The 23,611-nt window shown below is 37.6% G+C and overlaps 1 protein-coding gene across 2 annotated transcripts in view; it reads right to left on the reverse strand.

Moving 5' to 3' along the window:
* The window catches only part of GALNT1 (polypeptide N-acetylgalactosaminyltransferase 1), a 115,556-nt gene that overhangs the window by 66,332 nt on the left and 25,613 nt on the right, over nucleotides 1-23,611 (reverse strand). Inside the window, exon 2 of one of the 2 annotated variants that reach the window (XM_057698939.1) lies at nucleotides 7,471-7,525. The exons of the other annotated variant lie outside the window; for it this stretch is intronic. The gene's annotated coding sequence lies outside the window, so the exon portion shown is untranslated. The remainder of the gene's footprint in view (nucleotides 1-7,470; nucleotides 7,526-23,611) is intronic. 2 annotated transcript variants of the gene reach the window in all.

A 23,611-nucleotide genomic window follows, 5' to 3' on the forward strand; every position in this document is an offset into this window, starting at 1 on the left:
CAATAAGTAAACCATTAGACCTAATTCATTATTTCATCAGGTTGCTGAATACAAGATGAATATATAACATCAATCATGTTTCTGTATGATAATAATAACTAATTAGAATATATAAAAGAAAACAAATCACATTCAAAACAGCTTTAAAAACCCTAAGGTATCTGGGAATAAACTTAACAAAATATGTGCAAGACATGGAGAAAATTGTGGAGCTCTAAGGACATAAAAGAACACTTTACGAATGGATAGATATACCAAGTTCAGAAAAAACAAACAAGCAACTTCTTCCCTAATTTAAATTTAATTCTAATCAAAACACAAATGAAGCCTTCAGGGACTGGATTTATTATAAAGCAGAAGTATCTAAAACCACGTGGTACCCCAAAACAAACCTAAACGTGTGTGGAAAATTGGAAAGGTGCTACTATAAATCAGAGCAGAAAACCTGTAAAAGGACAAATGGCTTTCCATATGGTAAAAAATAAATTCAGATCCTACCATATACCAACAACAAAAGTAAATCTATGAATAGATAATAACTGAAGCCAAAGTTGTCAAAACAAAGTAGCAGCTATTCTAGCCTATGACATTTCTGCCACTGTCTTTGAGTTGTCCAGTGATTATTAATTAAAACTTAACACTGGAAAAAAACAAAGAAACAAAAAAACAACACTGAAAAGGCTTAAAAATGTACCAATTTTTAGGTATTAGCATATTCTCACTCTAAGTATGTAACAAAAATTAGTAAAAACCAGTCCAAAACACCTGAACAAAATGATGTCCAGATTCAATATAAACTTGCATATTCTCTTTCCTTAATCATTTGCCAGGTGTTACCCCAAGGTTAGAGGTTGGTGGAACAAGCTTATCATTTGGGGTATCCCAAATATAGGCTCCTATAAAATTTACTGGCTGAAATGTTTCAATTTAGAGCATTCAATGTCTGGTATCTTAAGTGCAATGTCAGTTTCCAAGGTGGTAAACAGATTTAGCTTCCAGCAATACCTTTAATAGTTAACATTTTTCCTAGTTACAAAATAATATATGCTCAGTACAAAGAACCTGGCAAACACAGAGAAGTAAAATAAAACATACGAAGTCATCTATAAACCCCATTCCCAGTTAAACACTATCACCAATGGGATAAGTGCCCTCCCACATAAAACAGACACAAACCAAGGTGGCTGCCTGGCTCAGGATTCTGACTCTTGCTCTCACCACCCTCCCCCAAGGATTTCTCCTGGTAACAGACCTAGCCCCCTGGCCACAGACAAATGATCTGGCCAGGCCAACCACAGGACCTCACGCCTCGGCCTCCTGAGTCACCGAGCTGGAAGCCTGTGCTAATCTAGTGCTGCAGTCGGCTACACTGCCTAACATGCAGAGAAAGCGGACCTGCAGTCCGAGAGGATGAGCCCAAATGGAGGCACACAGGACAAGAGGCAGAGGGTCCCAGAAGTGACCAAGTCCCTGACTCTGCTTTGGCTTTTGTGAACACCCAGGAATCCTTCTATTAATCCCCTTTTCTGCTTATGACAGTTCAAATTGGGTTCCTAACACACATCTGGGACGGGGACCGGAGTTGGGGGGCAGAGAGGGGAGACAGAGGAGACCTATAGGTAAAAATCAAACAGGTTCTGGTCCACTGCTGAGGTTCCCCTCTATGGTCATAAACAACTATATGTTATAAGGCAGACTAGACTATTTGAAAAGACACTTTTTAATGCCCCAAATCACAAAAACATATCAAATATCAAAAGCAGGTATAAAACAAATCAAAGAAATAAAGGATCACAACACAACATACAGATGTATCCACCCCCCAGTTTAAGAATAAGAACATCATCCTTCAAGTTCCCTCTCCAATACCATCTCTTCCCCAGCTCCTTAAAGACCACCTCTATTCTGAACTTAACATTCTTTCTTTTCTTGATAGTTTCACCTCACTGGTATCCTTAAAAATGTCTTGTTTACATTTTCTGTTTCTGAACTGCTTATAAATGGAAAAATCTGAGACTTGCTTTTCTTCTAATACTATGTTCCTGAGACCCACCGATATGTTGCATGTAGTTGTAGTCAGTTGATTTTCACTACAGTATAATACTCAATTGGCTTACATAATTATACACTATGAGGCTTACCACAGTTTATCCCTTCTACGCTTAATAAACATGTGGTTATTTCTAGGTTTCTGTTATCACAAGCAGTACTACTATGAATATTCCTTAACATGTTTCCTGGTACAAACATGTCAGGGGTCAGCAAACTTCTTCTGCAAAGGGCCAGATGGTAAACATTTTAGGTTTTGTGGGACATAAGATCTCTACTGCAACCACTGAAATCTGGTGTTGTACCACTGCAGCCATAAGTGATATGTAACCAAGTTAAGTGTGACAGAATTCCAACAGAACTTTATTTATGGACACTGAAATTTGAATCTCAAGTAATTTTCATATTACAAATTATGAAATGTTATTTTTATTTTTTTAACCATTTAAAGATGTTAAGAAACCTTTCTTAATTCATTAGTTGACACAACAACCCTGATCTAGAGTACATACATAGGGGTATTAGGTCATAAAGTATACATGTTTTCAATATGACTAAATATGGCAAATTTGTTTTCCCAGGTATTTGAAGCAAATTAGAAAGCAAAATGAGAGCTATAGATGTGTTATATCCTTGGCAACACTTACTGATGTCAAACTATTTTATTTTTTGACAATCTGATAAGTGTGTAGCTGTTATCTTAATGTAGTTTTAATTTGCATTTCCCCACCATCTCTGACGTTTCTGGTCATTCCATTTCCTCTTCTCTAATGTACCTATTGAAGTTTAGTCCATTATTCTATTGGGTGGGGTTGTTCTGTCTTTTTCCTATTAGTTTGTGAAGATCTTTATACAGTCTAGATTCTAATCCATGTCAGGTACATGTACTGCAAGTAACTTTTCCCAGTTTATAGCTTATCTTCTTAACAAGAGGCGTCTTTTATTATTATTTTTTTCTTTTTGGCTGCACCACACAGTCTGCAGGATCTTAGTTCCCCAACCAGGGACTGAATCTGGGCCCTGAGCACTGACAGCTTGGAGTTCTAATCACTGGACTGCCAGGGAATTCCTAAGACGTGTCTTTTATAGTTCACATTTTCTATGTCTTAAGAAACTCTTCTCTACCTAGAGATCATTAAAAAAAATATTTTATGTCTAAAAATTTTACACCTTTCCAGTTTAAGTAGAGATTCAATGTCATTTTCTTCCATGTGGATAACCAACTGTTCCAGTACTATTTATGAAAAGTTCATCCTCTCCCTAAAAGTGTGCAATGCCAACTTTGTCATAAACCAGGTTTCTGAGGTTCCATGTTCTGTTCCATTAGTCTATCCCGGTTCCACATGGCTGTCTTAATTATTATAGCTTTATAATAATTTTTGATACAGAGTAAAGCAATTATTCTCAGCTTTCATTACTTGAGGAGAGCCTTGACTACTTCAGACCAACTGGCCTTCCTTTGCTACAATGACCATTTAATTACTTAAAATGACACTCCATCTACTGCAAAAGAAATTTAGTAGTTAAAAGTGCTTACATGTCTATGATGGAACAATTCTACCGTTCTAAGAAAATAAACAAATGAAAAATTCCTAGAGGTCATAAAAAAAAGTTGGTGATGAGAAGAATTAAGACTTCAAGAGAAGTCTAAAAGAAAAGTTCTAAAAATGTTTTTCCAGATGGCAGCATTATTAAAATAAATGTATAGCACCCTAACCTTTATGTCTACTATATTATTATTCCTTAAAAAAAAAAAAGGCTTCAGTATTTTAGAGTTACAATCATTCCACGCTGTCTGGACATTTACTGAGTCTTGGCCTGCCGAGACCAGCTCGGCAACTCGAGGTGAGTGACGGGTGCCGCAAGCTTGAAGAAGACACAGACACAGACTGAAGAGAAAAGTGGGACCAGGAGGCTCAAGACCTCTCGGATCAAGAGCCCTGCTGACTCATCCCAGGTTGCTTTTATTGAGTTCGTGGGCTAACATTCTCAGGTTACACCCATAAACAATCAAAGGCCTCACATGACTGAGGCAATTATCTTTGTTTGCTTCCTGGGTCGGAGTTGAGCAGGTGTGGATTTGAGCTGGGCCTGGAGAGCAAAACAGCCCTGGGGGCAGGAGACCTCTCTCAGATATTGGGGGTCTGTGCCCCACCCCTGTTGGCCCCTCTGCTACTGTGCCTGTCTTAGGTTGTTCCTCCCTTGAGGAATCTTACCCGTCTCTGGCTAGCCAGTCATCCTCCAGGGCCAAACAGGGTGATATAAGTCTCCACGCCCCGCACCCTCAGTTCCTCCACTGCTCAAGCAGGACATTCTGAATCCCATCGCTCGGCCCACATACTTTAACATTTTCAAGGTTTCAGAAAGGTTCCCGAATGTCTTCCCACATTGGCCAACTACGTTCTTGATACCATGTCAGACACTGTAGATGGTAGGAGCATGAAGGCAGTGATCCACGTCACAGAAGCTCGTATCACACTATTAAATACCAGTCTAAGAGACACGCCATTCACATTACAAAAGAGAAACATCAACTCAGGAAACCTGGCAGGAAAAAGACATCCAGATAGGAAAGTTTCTAAATAGGTTTTATCAGGCAGTGTAAGATACTAAACTTTACTACAACAAGGTTTTCTTTACATTTTTTTCTATAGTTGTTTTGTTTCTGTCTCTCCTTTAGCTAAAACCCTTTAAGGGCTTCCCGATGTCCTGCTATTTTGTTCTAAAGAACACTGTTTGCAGGACCCATAGAGAGAGTCCTCACTTAAGAAATTCCATGGTCAAATAAGTTAGGGAAATGTTACATACTCCATTCACTCTGGGAGATTCATACTGTATATTACTGCGCTGAAGGTTCTATGAAGTCCTGCAATAAGGAAAGCTATGAAACTTCGTTAACTCAGAACTTCTCATATTCAAGCATGGAATCTTTCCCATCTACTTCATTTTTCTTTTTTGCATAAAACAATGCAGGTTTCAAACAGCAGTAAATAAACTAGTAAAGACCGGTTTCAAATCCTGGAACCAGGCAATTTTTAAACTACAGGTTATCTTCTTCCTGCAAAACTGTTATTTCTACGAATCTGCAAATTTCATAAAAAACAGATCCCATTGTGTTTAAAAGCTTCTCATGAGGCAGACCTTCACAAAAAGGTTAATTCTGTAATATACTGATTTAACTAATTTAAGTTCATATTTCTATAGTGTTCGTTAACAATCACCTGTATATAACACAAGTAACTGTGGACAAAAATGGGAAATCCAGAAGTCACCATTATATAAATCCCTAAAAGAATCTACAAACTTCCCCTCAGATAAGTGAAATTTGTAAACTATTTCTACTACCAATTATTTTTTCTAAGAATAAAATATCATATTCTAAAGAATATATTAAATTTTACATTCAGCAAATTCAACATTATTTCATGTAGGAGTCTAAGAAAAGAGTTAACAAAGCAGGTTTGTTCTACACACTCCTTGCTAACCCCCCTGAGGGCTGTCTAGAGCCACGGCAATAACCCCTGGCCAAACTCTGAACACTAAACTCCCGGAATGTTCACAATCACTGGTTAAGGATGTCAGAGGTGGTGAGTCAGGATGTACCAGGCTGTCAGCATTGTTTAAAATCATCATCAAGATTTATGATGTGCACCTGGTATCTGGTCTGGGGCCCTACGTTTCAGTTGCCAGGACTGGCCACGTGGCAGGAATATGCCTATGTGACCAGCTTCCTTTAAGAACTCTGGACTGTAACACTTACGTGCTTCCCTGTCCAGATACATCTTGTACATGTCTCTATCTTCACAGCTAGAGAAGAAATCGTGTCCCTGTGATCCTCACAGAGGGAAGACTTAGACGTCTGTGCCTGATCTCTCTAGCGTTCACCAGTACATATCTTTTTCGTGCTGGTCTTGCACTGTATCCTTTGCTGTAATAAAAATCTAGCCATGAGTACAACATTATGTTGAGTTGTGTCAGTCTTTCCAGCAAATCAAAGTAGTGGGCAGCCAAGGGACCCTCAAAACAAACACCATTAAAGAATTTGGTTTGCCACAGTACCTACTTCTCTCACTACTTTTCAGAAGCTAAGTGGTCATAAGAACAATATCCTTAAATGAATAAATCAGTGTACTGGATAAAAGCTAAGATGTAAGACTGAGATTACTGTCCTTAGAAAGGCTTGGTTGCAAGGTTAGCCCTTGGCTGGTGTCTGGGAACCTGAATGATAAACAGTTCCCTACACTGATATAAAACTTACCTTAAATGATAAGTGGGCCTCACTGTGCCTAAACTGTTCATACAAACAATACGGTTTATACAAAACATCTGTTTTCCTTCTGGGAGCCTGAAATTCTGGTACATGCTAGGCAGAAGGTGCCTCCGTTTCCAGGTCCAATAAAAACATCGGCACTGAGTCTAATGAGTCTGCCTGGTTGACACCACTTCACACGTGTTGTCAAAATTCATTACTGGAGGAATTAAGCTCATCCTGTGGGACTCCACTGGGAGAGGACTCTTGGAAGCTAGTGACTAGTTTCCTCCAGACTTCACCCCATGCACTTTTTCCTAATAATACAAAGCTAATATTGCTTTGTATCCTTGTGCTATAATTAATCTCAGCCATTATTATGATCATATGCTGAATCCTATGAGCCCTCCTAAGCCAATCACTACACCTGGGGATGCTCTTGGGAACATCGGACACAATCAGCATTTAAAACAGAAATGAGAGTTTATTAGGCCAAATGCTGAAATTCAAATTTCAATTCCAAAACGTATTAGTTATGTGATCCTAGCAACTGTACTTTATTTGCATAAACCTGGGCCTCTTTACTCCTCTGAATGAGAAAAACATACCCACCTTATAGTCCCTGAATTAAATGAAGTAATGCACAACACACTCATAGTAAACACTCAGTAAATATTAAATAATACTTCTAGAGGCTCTTTCTTAGATGAAATAAAAAATCAGGAACCTTTTATATTTGTACTGATGCAATGAGAATGCAAAAGGCCATTTGGAGTACTGCAAAGAAGCTCAGCAACAAACTTTAACCCTCCCTCTTCATAACACGGGCACTAAGTGCGTTCCAGTCCACATGACAGGATTACTGGTTGAGCGCAAGCAGGTTAAACCCTGTATAATAAGTATCTTTCTATTTCTAAACCTGGTCTTCATTTAGTCTTCAAACTGACCTCCTGAATAAGAAGTAAATGCACTAATTAATTAGTACTGTGGCTATGCCTGATAGTCACATCTCAAATTACTCCACTAGGATTTTAGTACAAGCCATTTTCTTGTGTGTATATGAGGCATAAAGTCCAATCAACATAAGTTTGAACCTACATCACAATAAGAGCAAATCCCAATGTAAAGAGAAGAACAACCCTGAAGTCATTTACTCCCAGCTATCAACTTACCCCAAAGTGGTTTTTCAAATGAATTCATATCCCAAATCCACATGTCCCACATCTCCTGTTGAAAAATAAATTTCCTAAGATCAGTTTATTAGAGAATAATTCTATCCTCCCCCCATTACCTCAGCCACCCTACTCCACGGGACTATACGCCAGCCACCACCTGAGACAAGGACCAAGTCTCACTCAGCTACTTCCCCCACACACAGTACAATACCTGGCACCAAGTACTTGTCCAGTTAATGTTTATTTCATGAAAGAGTGAGTCAATGAATAAAGTATTTCTGAGATCCAACACCAAGCTCAGTGGAAATATTGGGAAAAGTATCTTTCCTCCTCTTAGAAATCTACGAGGGTATTAACTTCCCAGATGAGAAGGCCAAGGACACACAGACAGCACTTGTCGCAGATACTGTCTGTTCCTTATCCCACGCCCACCCATGTTTTTCATAGCATTAGACCCCTAATGAATTCAAGTGATCATTCTCTGCTAGACTACCTATTCTTGACTGGTCCAAGTCAACCGTGACTGTTCGACTCCTGGTGACAGTCTAAGTAACCAAATCTCAACCAATAGGATCGAAGGGGAAATCTGTTGGGAAGCATTCAGAAAAGTTATGCTCTCTCATAGAGATACTGAAGGAGAAGTTATATCTTCTGCCTTTGGACATTGTTTACACAGCACACTTAGAAGTGCTGCAGCCACCTTGAGGTCATGAAGGGGCCAACATCAGCATGCTATGGATGACAATGTGAAAACATGGAAAGCAAAAGGGGACTCTGTATCATGGGGCCACGAACAGACTAGCCCTGAAGTCCCCTCTGGTAACAAGTCTGGACTTCTTGTTACCAGAGGGGATTAAGCCCTAATTATTTAACTGGGTATTCTGCTACTACAGTCAAAATCATGCCAATACATCATTCTACAGCCAAGGATTACTAATTTAGATAGGCACATATCCTGTGAAGAAAAAAAATGAGATATGAACCAGTGGAGGATCCAAATTAAGGAATCTACTTTTACAGGAGACTGCATAGAAGCAAAATTTCAATATAAATTTAACAGCTGCAAAATAGAACCTGGTATATAATATAACCATTCTTAGCATTATTTAAGCTATCACAGAATCACAAATCCCTAATTCATTCAAACTTTAATAAACATCAAGTATGTATAAGACACAATACTAGTTTGATGTACATAAGTATGAAAAAGGCTCAGCTGCTGCCCTCAATGAGCTTGCACTTTAGGAGAATAGATAAGTTTGTGTGGCACACTGCATGAGAGAAACTGGTGAAGGAGAATGACTGGGGAATTGGTTTCAGTTAGGAAAAGGCAACAGAATATTTCAGGTGGACAAAACAATGTGAGCTAGAATAGGGAGATGGGAAAATCAAGGGACATCTAGGGGACAGCAAACAGGAAAATTGGGAGATATGGTTGAAAGGGTGTGTTCAGAACAGGGGAAATCCTGACTCTCACGCTAAGGAGTCTGAAGAGCAATGGTCAGCAGACGTTTTCCCATGTTTTTAATTTTATCTCTTGAATCAAATGATAAATCATTATAACAGAACATTGTGGTTTCAGAAAATTTACATCTTTCCTCCCAACCATGAACTCAGATACAAGGATATACACTGCCACATCAGCAATGGAAAACCTCAGAGATCCTGGGGAGCAGTTTCTGGCAAGTAAAGGATCCAGCGGAAACCTCCTCCAGGCCGGAGATCCATTCTGTTTTCTCACCATGGAGTCCCCAAAGTCTCCAGGGTTTTGTTCCGTATTTTTTGCCAGAACAACAGCCTTAGCCCTGGGTTCCACAATGCTGCCCTCTTCCCCTCAATTCCTTCACCACCTTCTATGCAAGCAGTCTTCATTCACTAATTTCTCAACTTCTCAATCCAGCGCAGTCTGGCTTCACGTCAATGAAACTGTTCTTAATCAAGTCACCCTTGCCTCTTTCTCATACTCATTCTACTTGATGTCTCAGCCTCTTAAATTATTTGTGGAATAGGCAGGCTATAAACAAAACATAACTTCTTCTTTTCTTGGCTCCAGGGTCATTCCTTGTTCTCCCACTTTTCTGACCATGCTTTGCAGACATCTTCTCTGGCTCATCCCACTCCTGCCCCAGATCTGTGTGCACGATGCCTGACGCTGTACACAGCCTCCACGGGAAATCCACCAGCTGTGAAGCGTTACCCACCATGTGCTGATGGCTCCCACATCTGTAACTTCTTCCTGTGACTCTGGTTAGAATGCAAGTTCCTCCAGCATGGGAATAATGTTTTATATGCTTGAGCCCTAAAAATCTTATGAAATGTCTGAAGACAGCAGAAACTCATATACAAAACAGCATCTCCACCCCAAGTCAGTCTTTATTTTGTCCTAATGCTTTACTTTCCATCCTAGCACCAAACACTAATTTATGACATAATATATATTAATTAGTTTATTAATTATCTTGTAAGCTTCATGAGGGCAGAGACTTTATTTTGTTTAACGCTCTTACTACAGCACCTAGAATGGAACTTGGCACATGGCAGAAGAATTCAATAATTATTTGCTTAAATGAATGAAAATACTAGAAAGCAATATCATGTAAGAAGGAATAAAGGTAACTGAAATTAAAAGCATTTTAAGTTTGCTGTGTTTAGGTATAGAGCAAAGACATTTGATTAATTTTAGAGTTTTTAAGATTAACTATTTTTAAATTAAAAGGTAACTAATTAAGTAAAAACAGTATGTATAATTAAAAACAAAACTGCAAAAAGGATAAATAAGAAAACCAATCAATTCAGAATCAAATGGGAAGGAAATTTAAAATCATTAAAAAAAAACCCACAAATACAGAAAGCACAAAACAAAATGGCAGAAAAAATTCCCCATACGTAAGTAATTTAAATGGAGATAAAAAGACTAAATGTACTCATGAAAAGTTAGACTGGATTTTTTATTAATAAAAGCTATATGCTATTTATGAGACATGCACCAAAAATATAAGGTTTGGAAAAGTTAAAAATGAAAGCAACCTCACCAAAGATATACAGATGGCAAATAAACATGAAAAGATGTTGCACATTATATATCACCAGGGAAATACAATTTAAACAACAAAGAGATACCACTACACACCTACTACAATGGCCAAAATCCAGAACACTGACAATACCAAATACTGGCAAGGAACTCTCAGGAACTATCACCTATTGCTGGTGAGAATGCAAAATGGTATGGCCACTTTGGAAGACGATTTGGCAGTTTCTTACAAAACTAAACATATTCTTTTCATACCTTCCAGCAATCATGCTCCTTTACCCAGAGAAACTGAAACCTTTTTTGTTCACATAAAAACCTGCATATGGATATTTACAAAGTAGTTTTATTCATAATTGCGAAAAACTGGAAGCAGCTGGGCTGTCTCTAAGTAGGTGAATAGATGTGTGAACTGTGGTTCATTCGGACAATGGAATACTATTCAGCGTTAAAAAGAAATGAGCTATCAAGCTACAAAAAGCCATGAAGGAACCTCACATGCACATTACTGTGAAAAAAGTCAATCTGAGAAGGCTGCATAGCGTATGATTCCAACTATATGACATTCTAGAAAAGGCAAAGTTGTGGAGAAAAGAAAAAATTCAGTGGTTTCCAGGGGTGGGGGCTGGAGGTCAGGATAGAGGGTACAGGATTTGGGGGGCAGTGAAAATATTCTGTATGATATTATAATGATGGATATGTGCCTTTATATATCAGTCCAAACTCAAAGAATACACACCCCCAAGAGTGAACCCTTAGGTAACCTATGGACTTTGATTACAATGTGTCAACGTAGGTTTATCCTCGGTTTAAAAAAAAAAAAAAGTGCCACTCTAGTGAGTGATGTTGATAGTGAGGCGGTTATGCATTTGCTGGAGCAGGGGGCACATAGATTGAAATCTCTGTACTGTCCTCTCAATTTTATGGTAAACCTAAAGTTGCTTTGAAAAAATAAAGTCTTTTTTTCAAAAATTTGAAAGCGTGGAAGATTTACACACATAAAGGTTGAAGAGCTTCTACTGGACTAACCCTCCCACAAACAACAGTCATAAACTCTGGTCAAAAGACAAAAACAACTAAAGGCACTGGAGAGCAATCAAAAGGCAGAAACTAGAGAGAAGCCAATCTCTGAAAGAGGGGAACTATGCAAGGTCAGATCTGCCTTTATATATAGTGCATGCCTGAGGGCAGATACCAGCCTCCATCGTGTAGAGAAGCCAAAGTTCAAGAAGGAAGTCACCATCATATTGCCTCCTGGCATCAAAGGATGAAGTCTGGAGCTAACAGAGCAATGGGAAAGCAAGGGGAGATATCCTAGAAAAGAGGGAACCCCAAAATACATATATAAATTCTGCCACAATCCTTAGGTAAGCCCTGGACCATATGACATGGAAGAGACTCCAGAGGTCCAAAAGGAAAGTAATAGCCAGATGGCTGTAAGAACTGAGCAAAGAAATCAGTTATTGCCCAATGCAGGGGAAACAGAGCCTTGGAGTTTAAGTCTAGTCAGTTGACTGCCTGCTAGAGCAACAGAGTCAATAAGGGCTAGGACAAAACAGTATTGCAGGTCACAAAAACATATCCACAATACCCAGTATACAATAAAAACTTAGTAGACATGAGAATAAACAGAAAAATGTGACCCAAAGTCAAGGAAAAAAAGCAGTAAATATACACCAAACGCAAGATTACTTGGATGTTGGAGTTAGATGACAAGGACTATACAGTGGCTACTATAAATACGTTCAGGAACTTAATAATAAAGAGAGGGAACTCTCATCAGACAAATGAAAACTATAAAAAGGAACCATACAGAACCACACAGAACACAAAGATACAGTCTGAAACGAAAAGTTTACTTGGCAGGTTTAAAGCAGATTAGCAACAACAGAGTACAGAGTCACCTTAAAGACAGGTAAAAAACAATCACCTAATCTGAAGATCTGAGTGGAAAGAAAAATACTTTAATAAATAGAGAGCCTCAGTGAGCTCACTGAGCAGAGGTACTATGAAGTTTAACATATGAGAAACTGGAGTCCCAAAAGAAGGGCACAGAGAAAATTATGCAGAAAAGTATACATAAAAAAAAGAGATGAAAAAGTCCACAGTTGGTGGAAAACACAAAGCTGCAAATTAAGTTCTGTGAACTCTAAGCAAGATAAATACAAAGAAAATTACAACTAGAGCACATCACATTCAAACTGCTGAAAACTGAAGATTCAGAGAAAATCTTGAAAGCACCAGAGGGAAAAAAAAGGCATATTACATACAGAGAAAAAAAGGGTGACTTCTCAGTACATGAAACAGACATTTTCGAATAAAGAAAAAGCCAAAACAACTCATGTCTCATAGACCTGCACTATAAGAAATGCTAACGGAAGTTCTTCAGGCAGAAGGAAAGTGACACCAGATGGAAACTCATATCTGTAAGGAGAAACGAAGAATATTAGCAATGATAAATATCAGTAAATATAAAAGCCTATTTTTTTCCCTCTTGATTTCTTAAAAGACATGGCTGATTAAAACAATTTATGACTTTGTATTGTACAATTCATTAATCTGAAGGCATAATATATGAAAAAATTAGAACAAAGGATAGAGGTGGGAGGAAGCTTACCTATAAGGTTGCAAGGGACTTACATTTTACACAAAATAATACAACCTAGCACCTATTCATCATATTTAAAATTAAAACAAAACAAATGCTAGAAAACCAGAAATAAGAATGAATTTTGTTAACCTGATGAAGGGCCTTTGCCCTAAATCTACAGTAAACAAAATACTTATTGGTGAAGTGTTGGAAGCATTCCCTTTGAAGTTAGGAAAGGACAAAAATGCTTTCTATCACTTTTTCCTCCCAACACTGTACTAGAATTCCTATCCAGAAGAGTAAAACAAGAAAAAGAAACAAAAGATTTAAGAATTGGGAAGAAGAAAATAGAACAAGAGAAATGACAGAAAACCCAAGAAAATAAAGACAATTAGAACTAATGAGAACTTCTAGCAAGGTTACTGGATTCAAGATCAACATACAAAATTCAATGAATTCTTTTGCCAATAGTAACTAGAAAATTGCTTATGAAGATATAGCATGCTCACATACGGAAGATTTAGCATAGTAAAGAAGTAAATTCTCTCAATATTAATCTATATACTTGATACAGTTCCAATCAAAATCTCAATATAGTCTTTTATAAAACTTTAAAAGCAGATCCTAAAATCATACTGAAGAGCAAAGCCGTGAAAAGCAGTAAGATTTTGAACAACAAGGTGAGGGAACTCTGTCTACCATATATCAATCAAGCTACAGTAATTAAGTCAGTGTGAATCACGGGCAGAGACAGATTAAAAGACCAATGAAACGGAACAGAGTCTAAGATCAGATCGATATGAACATACAGACGATACATGACACAGGTGGCACTACAAATCAGTACGAAAGGGATGGGCTACTTAATAAATGTTCACCCATATGTAAAAATAAAATTCCTACCTCACACCATACAAAAAACCAATTCCAGGTCGATTAAAGATTCAAGGATACAAACCTCTAAAACTTTAAAAGAAAATATAGGCAAATATCTTTATGTCCTTGGTTACAGAAGAATTTCTTAAAGAATATCCAAAAAAGCAAAAATCATAAAAGAAAAAATTACTACCACATGAAAATTAAAAATTTTAATACAACAAAAGACATCACAGACATTTAAGTGATAAGCCAAAGACTAGGGGAAAATATCTAACCACAACAGAAATAATCAGCAAAAGATTAGTATCAGAATTATTAAAAATTCCTTCAAATCAAAACAACACACAAGTGAAAAATAGCTAAAAGGTGTGAATGGGCAAATCACAGACAAGGAACCGCAAATAGCCAATGAACATATGAAAATATACTCAACCTCAGCAGTATCCAGGGAAATGAATCTGACCTCAGCAGATGAGCAGTAACACAACTGCTGGTAAGGAATAAAGCAATGGGCCACTCATATAATGCTGTTCCAAGTGGAATCTGGCACAGCCACTTTGGGGAGCAATGTGAAGGTACGTAGTAAAGCTGAAGAAAGCACTACCCTATCACTCACTAATTCTACTTCTAGATACACATCTGGAAGAAACTCTGCACATTCCTATAAGGAGATATGTACAAAGACTGCAGCATTGTTTATAATGGGGGGGGGGAAGGTAACAACCTAAATGTGCATCAAGGGTAAAATGGATACATGAACTGTATAACAATTCTACATAGTAGTTAAAATCAAACTAAAACTATGTGTGTCTATCTGGGTAAACAATGTTGAATGAAGAAAAAGCAATCTGCGGGATATGCACAGAATTTTCCGTTTATACACAGTTTTAAAGTATATTGAAATAAGACACTGTGCATGGACGTAAATATATACTGTAAAGATAAAATAATATGCATGAGAATAATATACCAAAATCATATATGGTTAATTCTGAGACGGAAGGGAAGGGCTTCAATGATAATGGAACTTTTTTGTATATAACAGACCTAAATTGTGGCAGGTTGCTAGTTGCTCACTGAATATCTAATTTCCTCTTCTTCCTTACAAATCAAACTGCTGTATTAATGAGTGGCAACTTACATATCCTGGCCTGCCATGCAGATTACGGTAGCCAGTAAGATCAAATCAGAAATCACTGAGGTATGGGAAAGGTATTGAAAGAGAACTGACTTCACCGCCCGGAATGTGATCACGAAGGATGGAGCTACAAGGACTTTTGCAACCATGAGATGACCTTGAGAAAGCAAGCCACGGACTAAGGATTGAAAAGCAGAAAGATAAGACCACACAGCTGCCATGTCCTGGGAAGGAAAAACCCTCCTTAAAAGCACCTTTTTTTTGGGGGGGGGGGGGGGAAGGGAGGGAGAGAAATAGGTTTTTGTTAGATGCAGCCAAACCTAATACTAATGACAGAGAATCAAGTAGAGAAAAATGTAAAGATAAGACACAGGGGAAAGGTGAGTTCATGACTGTCCCCGGTCTTCTGCTACCGTACTTTTCTATATGTTTAAAATCTTTTATTGAAAAAATATATTTTACTTCTCAGATTTTAAGCAGAGATTCTCAAATGTTACCCACAGATGGCTGCTGGCCCACAGATCAAGCCAAAATGCGTAGGCAACGTGTATATGCTATGAGGTGGCCAACCAGAGTGGACAAAAAATTCACCAGAAACTGGCCAACCACACTCTGAGAATGCAGACAGTACTATGCTATCACCACCAGCACTGCTTCCACCAGTTTGGATAACAAACAAGACTGTAAGATCCCACAGTCTCTTGGCTCTGGGATTGGGATGAGAAAAACCAAGAACAATTTGCAGACTAAATGGAAATATCTGATGTCGTTCTTTTTTCCCTATTTTTCCTTCTCCCATGCATTCCCCAGAGCTCAGTGCCATACTTTCCCTCCTCCTCCACTGAATCACTTGGGAAGAGAGAAGGAAGAAAAAAATATCAAAGGACAATAGTACCCCCAAATGAGATTTGGTTGCCTTTCACGATTGCAAACATGAAGGGTCTTTCGAGAACTACTTCATGTAAAACACTGTCTGATGTTACTAGGATGTTTACTTAAGTGACTTTTTAAAATTAATTAATTTACTTATTTGGCTGTGTTGGGTCTTTTTTTTGCTGTGCATGGGCTTTCTTTCAGTTGCGGTGAGCAGGGAATACTCTTCACTGTGCTGCGCGGGCTCCTCATTGCCGTGGTCTCTCATTGCGGAGCACGGGCTCTAGGTGCGTGGGCTTCAGTAGTTGCAGCACATGGGCTCAGTAGCTGTGGCATACAGGCTTAGCTGCTCCACGGCATGTGGGATCTTCCTGGAGCAGGGATCGAACCCGTGTCCCCTGCACTGGCAGGCAGATTCTTAGCCACTGCGCCACCTAGGAAGCCCAACTTAAGTGACTTCTGCAGATCAAAAAAGTTTTAAATTTGCTCAACAGAACAAATGAAAACTGAAATTTGGGACGGAGGTAGATATCAAATTTTGATCCAAGATAATGGTCTGAGACATTTAGTTACCATTAAAAAAAAACCCCAAAAAACCCTTTGTTCATTTATTAGTGTGTGACAGAAAGATGGTACTCTAGTTAGTCATGAATTGTACTTTAAAGATTTATTACAGGTACCACATACTTTTCATCCTCTTCCCTTAACTAGTCAGCAATCTGGTACATCAGTTTTTGTTTTTGTGGGGTTTTTTTTCTTTCCCTAATTTGGTTACTCCCTAATGCCACTTAAGTTCTCTAAGCTTATAACCTTTCTGCATTCTCTCTTGCTGTTTTCACTCAACTTTCTGGCCTCTTGCCTTTTGTTTTTGTGAAGAGCTATTCTCTACCTCACTGCCTCAATTTATTCTCCCAGTTTCACATGGCTTCTGATACTAGTTAAGGCCTTCTGCACCGACACTAGCGAAGATCCATACTAGAAGATAACATCCCAAGTGCCTTTTCTTGGACTTTTTTCAGCTCTTTGGGAGCAGACGTAGGATTTGCTTCCTGCTCTTAGAAACCCCACAAACCACTGCAATTAGGCTGTTGTTCAGTTAACAATATAATAGAAAGTTAACAGGAAAACTGTTGAAAAAGTCCCTGAAATAATCCTGTTATTCAATTCACATCAATAACTCAAAACATTACTTCTGCACTATTTTTTAGAATTCCACTTAATTCTCAAAATTGTATTCTGCTAGAACGTCTAAACACTTGGGTTATCTCTCCTTTCCTTATTACACACTGAACAGTTACACATGTTTTTCTTTATTACCAACAAAAATACCATAACGAAAAGACAAATTTTTTGCAGATGACGTTTCTCCATTTCGGCTTTAGAGAATATAAGAATTAAGTTCACCATGACCATATCTGTCCAAATACACATACTGTGTTACAGCCTAGATTTAGCTTCCTCCTTACAACCATAAATTCAAGAAAAATAACTATAAAATATTTAAGATATGTTTAAACGTTATCAAAGAGCATATACATTTTAATGAACATAAAATAATTTTACAGCCTTAATGAAAAGTCCTAACAGTACTGCAGAGAACAGTTAAATTTAACAACCTTCAGTCTCGCATTCTGCTGCGCTGTTAAGCATGGTTAAAGTGCTTGATTAACAAAAAAGAACAGCAGTCTTAAGGGAGGTGAAACCTTTACCTAAAATTGCAAACTTTCTCGTTTTATTATAAAGAACTCTAATCTTGAAGGAGAGTATTTAAAAAAAGAAAAAGAAGGGGGGGGGAGGAGAGAGAAACAATAAAAACTAGGTATTGCTTTATTTCTCCATAAGAAGAGTTTTTTCATGAAAACCAAATGTAATGTGTGGATTTCTTTGACTTTTGAATCCATAAACCAACTCAAACAGATACTATAGGGACTACTGGGAAAATCTGATTATGCACTGGGTAGTAGATGATACTAAGGAATTATTGTTAGTTTTATTAGGAATGATAATAGCATTATGGCTAGATTTGAAAATGTTCTCATTACTTTTAAAAAATACACACTGAAGAATTTTAGAGGTAAAACAGCACAGTGTCTCATATTGCTTTAAGATACTCGAGCTTCTAATACAACACTGTAAATCAACTACACTCCAATAAAAATTAATTAAAGAACAAAAACAAAAAACCACGAGATACTTGGGCTTAGCAGGAGGGTGGTGGGAAGGATTGAGAAGTGAAGCATGTGGCAAATCTTAACCATTCCTGAATGTGGAAGATGGAAACAGGTTTCAGGGGGTTCATTTTACTATCTCCTCTACTTTTATGTATGTTGGAATTTTTTGAAATATAAAGAAATACTTTCAAGTTTCTATCAGATAGCTAAAAGCTAATTTAGGGTTACAAATAGATTTAACATCCTACTTTGGCAGGCCGAACATTGCAAACACTTGTATTTTGTGAACAAAATCAAGGCATGAATACACTCATTCACTTAACTTCAATATAACCAACACCTATGTTCTATGTGCATGTTACCCCTAGGGAGGAGAGAGTCAATATGAACACCTGTGATCAGGGCGGTATGACAGAAAGTTATACAGCACAGAAGCCACAGACAGAAGATTGAAGGGAAAATTGTGTGAATGGGTTTTATCTTCATTTTTTAGCTGAAAAAGCTGATTAATCATGAGTTTTAGGGGTGTGCAGCATTTAGAGAACTGAAAGGTCTATAGAGAGGAACCTGGAGCATGGCACGTAAAACCAAAATAGGACAGAGTTCTGAGAAAGGAGTTTTCCACAATGCTAAATGCCACAGAGGAAGGTTGAGTGACACTGGAAGCTGTTTTTGTCAAGTTTTTAGCAAGCTACATGGAGTTTGGCGATTTAAACATGACACTAAAACATCAGAGGGTCTCACAAAATGTGCTAATTAAAACAAGTTAACCCTTACTCAAGACTTCAGGGTGAGGCTACTTCAAAGCCTTACTACCAGCCACGTTAACCACATGCAGTTCAAGGCTGGATAAAAAATACCTAGAGTTTCCAAAGCAAGAAAGGGTATCCTTTCTTTTACTAGGACTGTAAGTCTTATAAGGAGAATAAAGGCATAGCAACAATTACCAAACTTTTAACTTTGTGCTAAGCACTTTTAGGGGCACTATATAACATAATCCTCCCAAGAAGCCAATGAGCGGGGCACTATTATGTCCATCACCTTACAGATAAGAAACGTGACGCTTTACATTAGGTAATTTGGCCAACACAGACTTTGTCAAGGCCGGAACTCAAAATCAGTCAAGTCCCAGTAACCATGGTAAAACCCATAAATCTGTTTTCTTTACAGTCCACCTTTGGAATGTACCTTCATGGAATCACACTGTAGTGTATTTTTTGCTACCTTTGTAATCCAATTTGTAAGATGTGTCCATGCTGGTGTATGAATAGTTCATTATCTTTGGTGCCACAGAGAAGGGGCTGGCAAATCACTATGTTTATAAATAAAATTTTATGGAAACACAGCCACACCCATTCTATTTGTTTACATATGGTTTATGGCTACTTTTGCTCTACAACAGCAAAGTTAAGTAATTACAACAGAGACTGCACAGCCTGCAAAGCCTAAAATAGGTTTGCTGACCTTGGCCATAGAGCATTACAGGAGTATACTGGGTTATTCAACTTTTATAATTTTGTCAATGTAGTTTTAATTTGCATTTCCCTGTTGACAAATATTTAGTGACTACTCATTTTTCTTCTGTGAAAAGCTTTTCCTCTCTATTGCCCACTTATCTTTTCACATTGACATATGTATGTGCACTGACATATACATATGTGTGTATATATTACTGTGGTAAAAAAATCTTTGTCAGTTGTATGTGTGAGAAATCTCTTCTATTTGTGTACTCGTGACTTTACATGCTCTTTCCGGTTTAAAGAAGAAACAAAAGATCTCAGTTTCAATACACCCAAGTTTATTAACCTTTTCCTTCAACAGCTGTGCTTTTGGCAACTAGTTAAGAAAGCCTGAAATCATAAAATATCCTCTAATATTTTATTCTGAAGGCTTAAGTTTTGCCTTTCCCAAGTGTTTATTCCATCTGTAATTTTTTTTTTTTAAATACGGTGTGAGGTAAGAAACCATCCCCTTCCTCACCTTCTAACAAAACATCCCAACACCATTTACAAAGGGTTCCATTTCCTTATTTGATCTGTAACACTAGCACTGTCAGATATCAGATTTCCATGTGTGCACAGTTGTTTTTTTGCCTCAGTTTTTTTTACAGTATCTATTTATCTATCCTTGCCCCAATACTACACTAACTCAATTATTAAAGCCTTACATTAAATCTTAAAATCTAGTAGGACAATCACTCTTCAGAAATATTTTGGCTATTCTTTAACATTTCCTTTCCCAAATAACTTTTAAAATTAACTTGTCAAGTTTCACAAAAACAAACAAAACCATACCCTGCACAGTTTTTATGGAAATAACAATGAATCTATATACGAATGACAGGTTAATTGATGTATTTACAAAGGATAGTCTTTCTCCCTATGAACATGTGTCCCCACATTTATTTTGGTCTTCTTTGATGTCTGTCAATACATTTTTCAAACTTTCTATAAAGATCTTGTCACCTCTTTTTATATTTATTCTTATGGAGCTGTTTTTTTTCACTACTGTGAGTTTTAATTTTTATTGGCATACAGTTGATGTGAAATTTTTTACTTACATTTTTACTGTGAACTGCTAGTTTAGGGTAACAGAGCTGATTTCACTGCACTGATCTTTACTAGCAGCTCCAGTGCAGGCAGTGCTGCAAGAATGAGGCAATAACAAGGGACATCCTTCCATTGCTGCTGATCTTTAAAGGAATACTTTTAATGTTTCTCTATCGAGTATGATGTCAGCTGCAGGTTTTTTGAAGACCGCCCTTTGTCAGGTTATGGAATTTCTCTCCTATCCTTATTCTGGAATGAGTTTGTATCCTAAAAGAATGTTGAATATTACTAAATGCTTTTTCTGTATCTTTTAGAATATGGTTTTTGTTTGTTCTTAGCTGTAAACTGTTCATGTGGGTAATTACATTAACAGATTTTCTAATGCAGAATCAAGTCTGTCTTCCTGGAATAAACTCTTTGTTCAATATGCACTATTTTCTTTATACACTGCTGAATTCGGCTCATCTAATTAGTTTTGATAGCCTCTTGCTCCTTAGCTGTATTTTTATACTCTCCGAACATAGTAAACATTTATTTTAAATTCTGTATCTGACAACTAGAGTATCTGCAGTTCCTGGTGCCTGACTATATGGTTCCTACTTCTGCTGATTAACTCATCGTGGCTCATTTGGAGAATTTTCTTTGATTTTTTTTTCAACTGTGAGCTCATGTTAGTAGAAACTTACTGTATTGATTCTCTGAAGTATGTGTTCCTATATTCCTTCAGAAAAGATCTGGTTTGCTTCTCAGTTCTAACAACCTGAGATTACCTTTCACTAATTTCTTGCCATGGTTTGTTTTGTTGGTTTTGGGGTTTTTTTTTCCGGGGCGGGGCGGGGGGGGGGGGGCGCCATTCGGGTAGCTCCAACCCCAAACCGAGTGAAGAGTGGACTTGCAGTTATCATTTCTCAGGGAAGACTGTTCACCTTTCCAATGAAAGACAAGCCGAGACAGGCAAGCCTCCTTATCCCACTCCCACTGTCCCCTACCCCTGACACTGTGGGACAAGTTTTTAAATTTTTTCCTAGTTTATTTACCAACACCTTTCAGGGAGTTTCAGCTTTATACAAGAGTCTCTGGACCTAACTTTCACCTTGCTTGATTCTGAGACTCTGCCTAGTATGCCATGGTCAACCAACAAAATCCAAAGCCCTAGGCCTCCAGGCATCTACAGATGCCAGCCCTGCCAGCACAGCAGCTGCAGCACCATTAGCTTACCCCGCTGGATTCAAGATTTCTTGTTTTTGATCCCTGTAGCATTTCCTTACTTGCTTGTCTGCTCAACTATGGGTTTAAAAGATAGTCTGAATATCTGGTCCAGTATTTGTAATGTTTCATAAGTGGAGACTTTTTTTTTACTCTCTAATTTGCCACACTGCCAGAAACTGAAGCCTCTAGATGTTTTGAATAGTCTGCTAGCTGAGTATTTTTCCCCAGAAGAAATGTACCTCTACTTCTAAAAGCCAAAGAAAAAAATGATTCATTTGATTAACAAATATGTACCAAACACTGTTCTACGCACTTGGCATATATCACTAAACTAAACAAAGATTAACGCATTCAAAAACCCCATGTGGGAGGAGAGGTACAGACAGCAAACGATAAACACAAGTAAACTAAATTGTATCACAGAAAGTAGTAAGAGCAATGGAAAGAAGAAATAGGGATCCTTTAAGTAGAAGGATCAAGAGTAAGGTGGGGGGACTTCAATCTTAAGCAAGGTAGCTATTACTAAAACATTATTTCCCCCCCATACCACCAATTAATTTTTATTAGACATACAATTATAAGAAATTATGAGTATTTTCCTCTCCTCTTGATGTGAAGTAGGATAGTGAGCAGCCTACAGATATGTTAATACTACATGACTCCATCCACTTCAAAAAAACACAGGCGCACTTTAATATTAATTGGAGATGCTGCTCAGAAAGTTATAATGCTACCTATTCAAAGAATTAAAATAAATGAAATTTAAAAATAAATTTATGATGTGATCAAAATAGAAACTTGAATATTTACTGAGAGAATGGTTAAATGTTAATCATCCCTTCATATTTCTAAAGATAATTAGGAATTTATTGGTATCACTATTAGGCAGTTCTTTGAATGTTAAATCTAATTTAGAAGGTAATTTGCTCAATTATATGTCATTCTATCTTTTATGAAGATGTGCCCTATTTATAACTCTTTAAAACAGATTTTTCCCTTTTCATAAGAATTATGTATGAAGTTGAGTTAGTAATTAAATCACACCTTAAAACATTCAACTCCAAAACCAAGACTACTTTTCAGTCCTGTAATTATTTTCATTGCTTGTCTCGGTATCCCTCAATTTTCCCTTCCATCTCTTAAAAGGCAGAAAATAAAGCTAGAGTTTATATTTCATATACACATTGTGTTACAACTATATACAACCCTCTCTCTCTCTTTTTAACGATACAGGTAAAATGATGGTAATGGATTAAGGTTCCAACATGGAAATTTTATTTTGTCTGTCAGATAAAACTCCCAAAGAATAGGACCTACAAAATGCAGAGACAGGATTTACTTGTAAAAACAGAAGCTTTACAGGAAATTTGTGATACTTCTTCAAGATAAAAAAACATTAGAAACAGTTCCATGTAGCAACAAAACAGGTCAACTTGAGAATGTGTCCTGAGACAAACCACTGCATTTTAAACACAGCAACATACTAAAGTCAGCCGACGGGGATGCTTACAGCGCCAGGTGCTGGGCCAGCTCCTGCCCGTTGCCACTCTCCCCCACTCTCCCGACTGCCGTATTTGGCAAGTAGATTTAGACTTCTACCTCCTCACTTTCGTCTGATTACATATGGGAGCTTGGTTGAATTTTACTTTACCTGCTCTCAGATGTGTAAAGAGAGCAACTTGTTTTTAAAAAATCTGT

This window comes from Hippopotamus amphibius, chromosome 11 (assembly GCF_030028045.1).
Source record: "Hippopotamus amphibius kiboko isolate mHipAmp2 chromosome 11, mHipAmp2.hap2, whole genome shotgun sequence".
Classification (NCBI taxonomy): Eukaryota; Metazoa; Chordata; class Mammalia; order Artiodactyla; family Hippopotamidae; genus Hippopotamus; species Hippopotamus amphibius.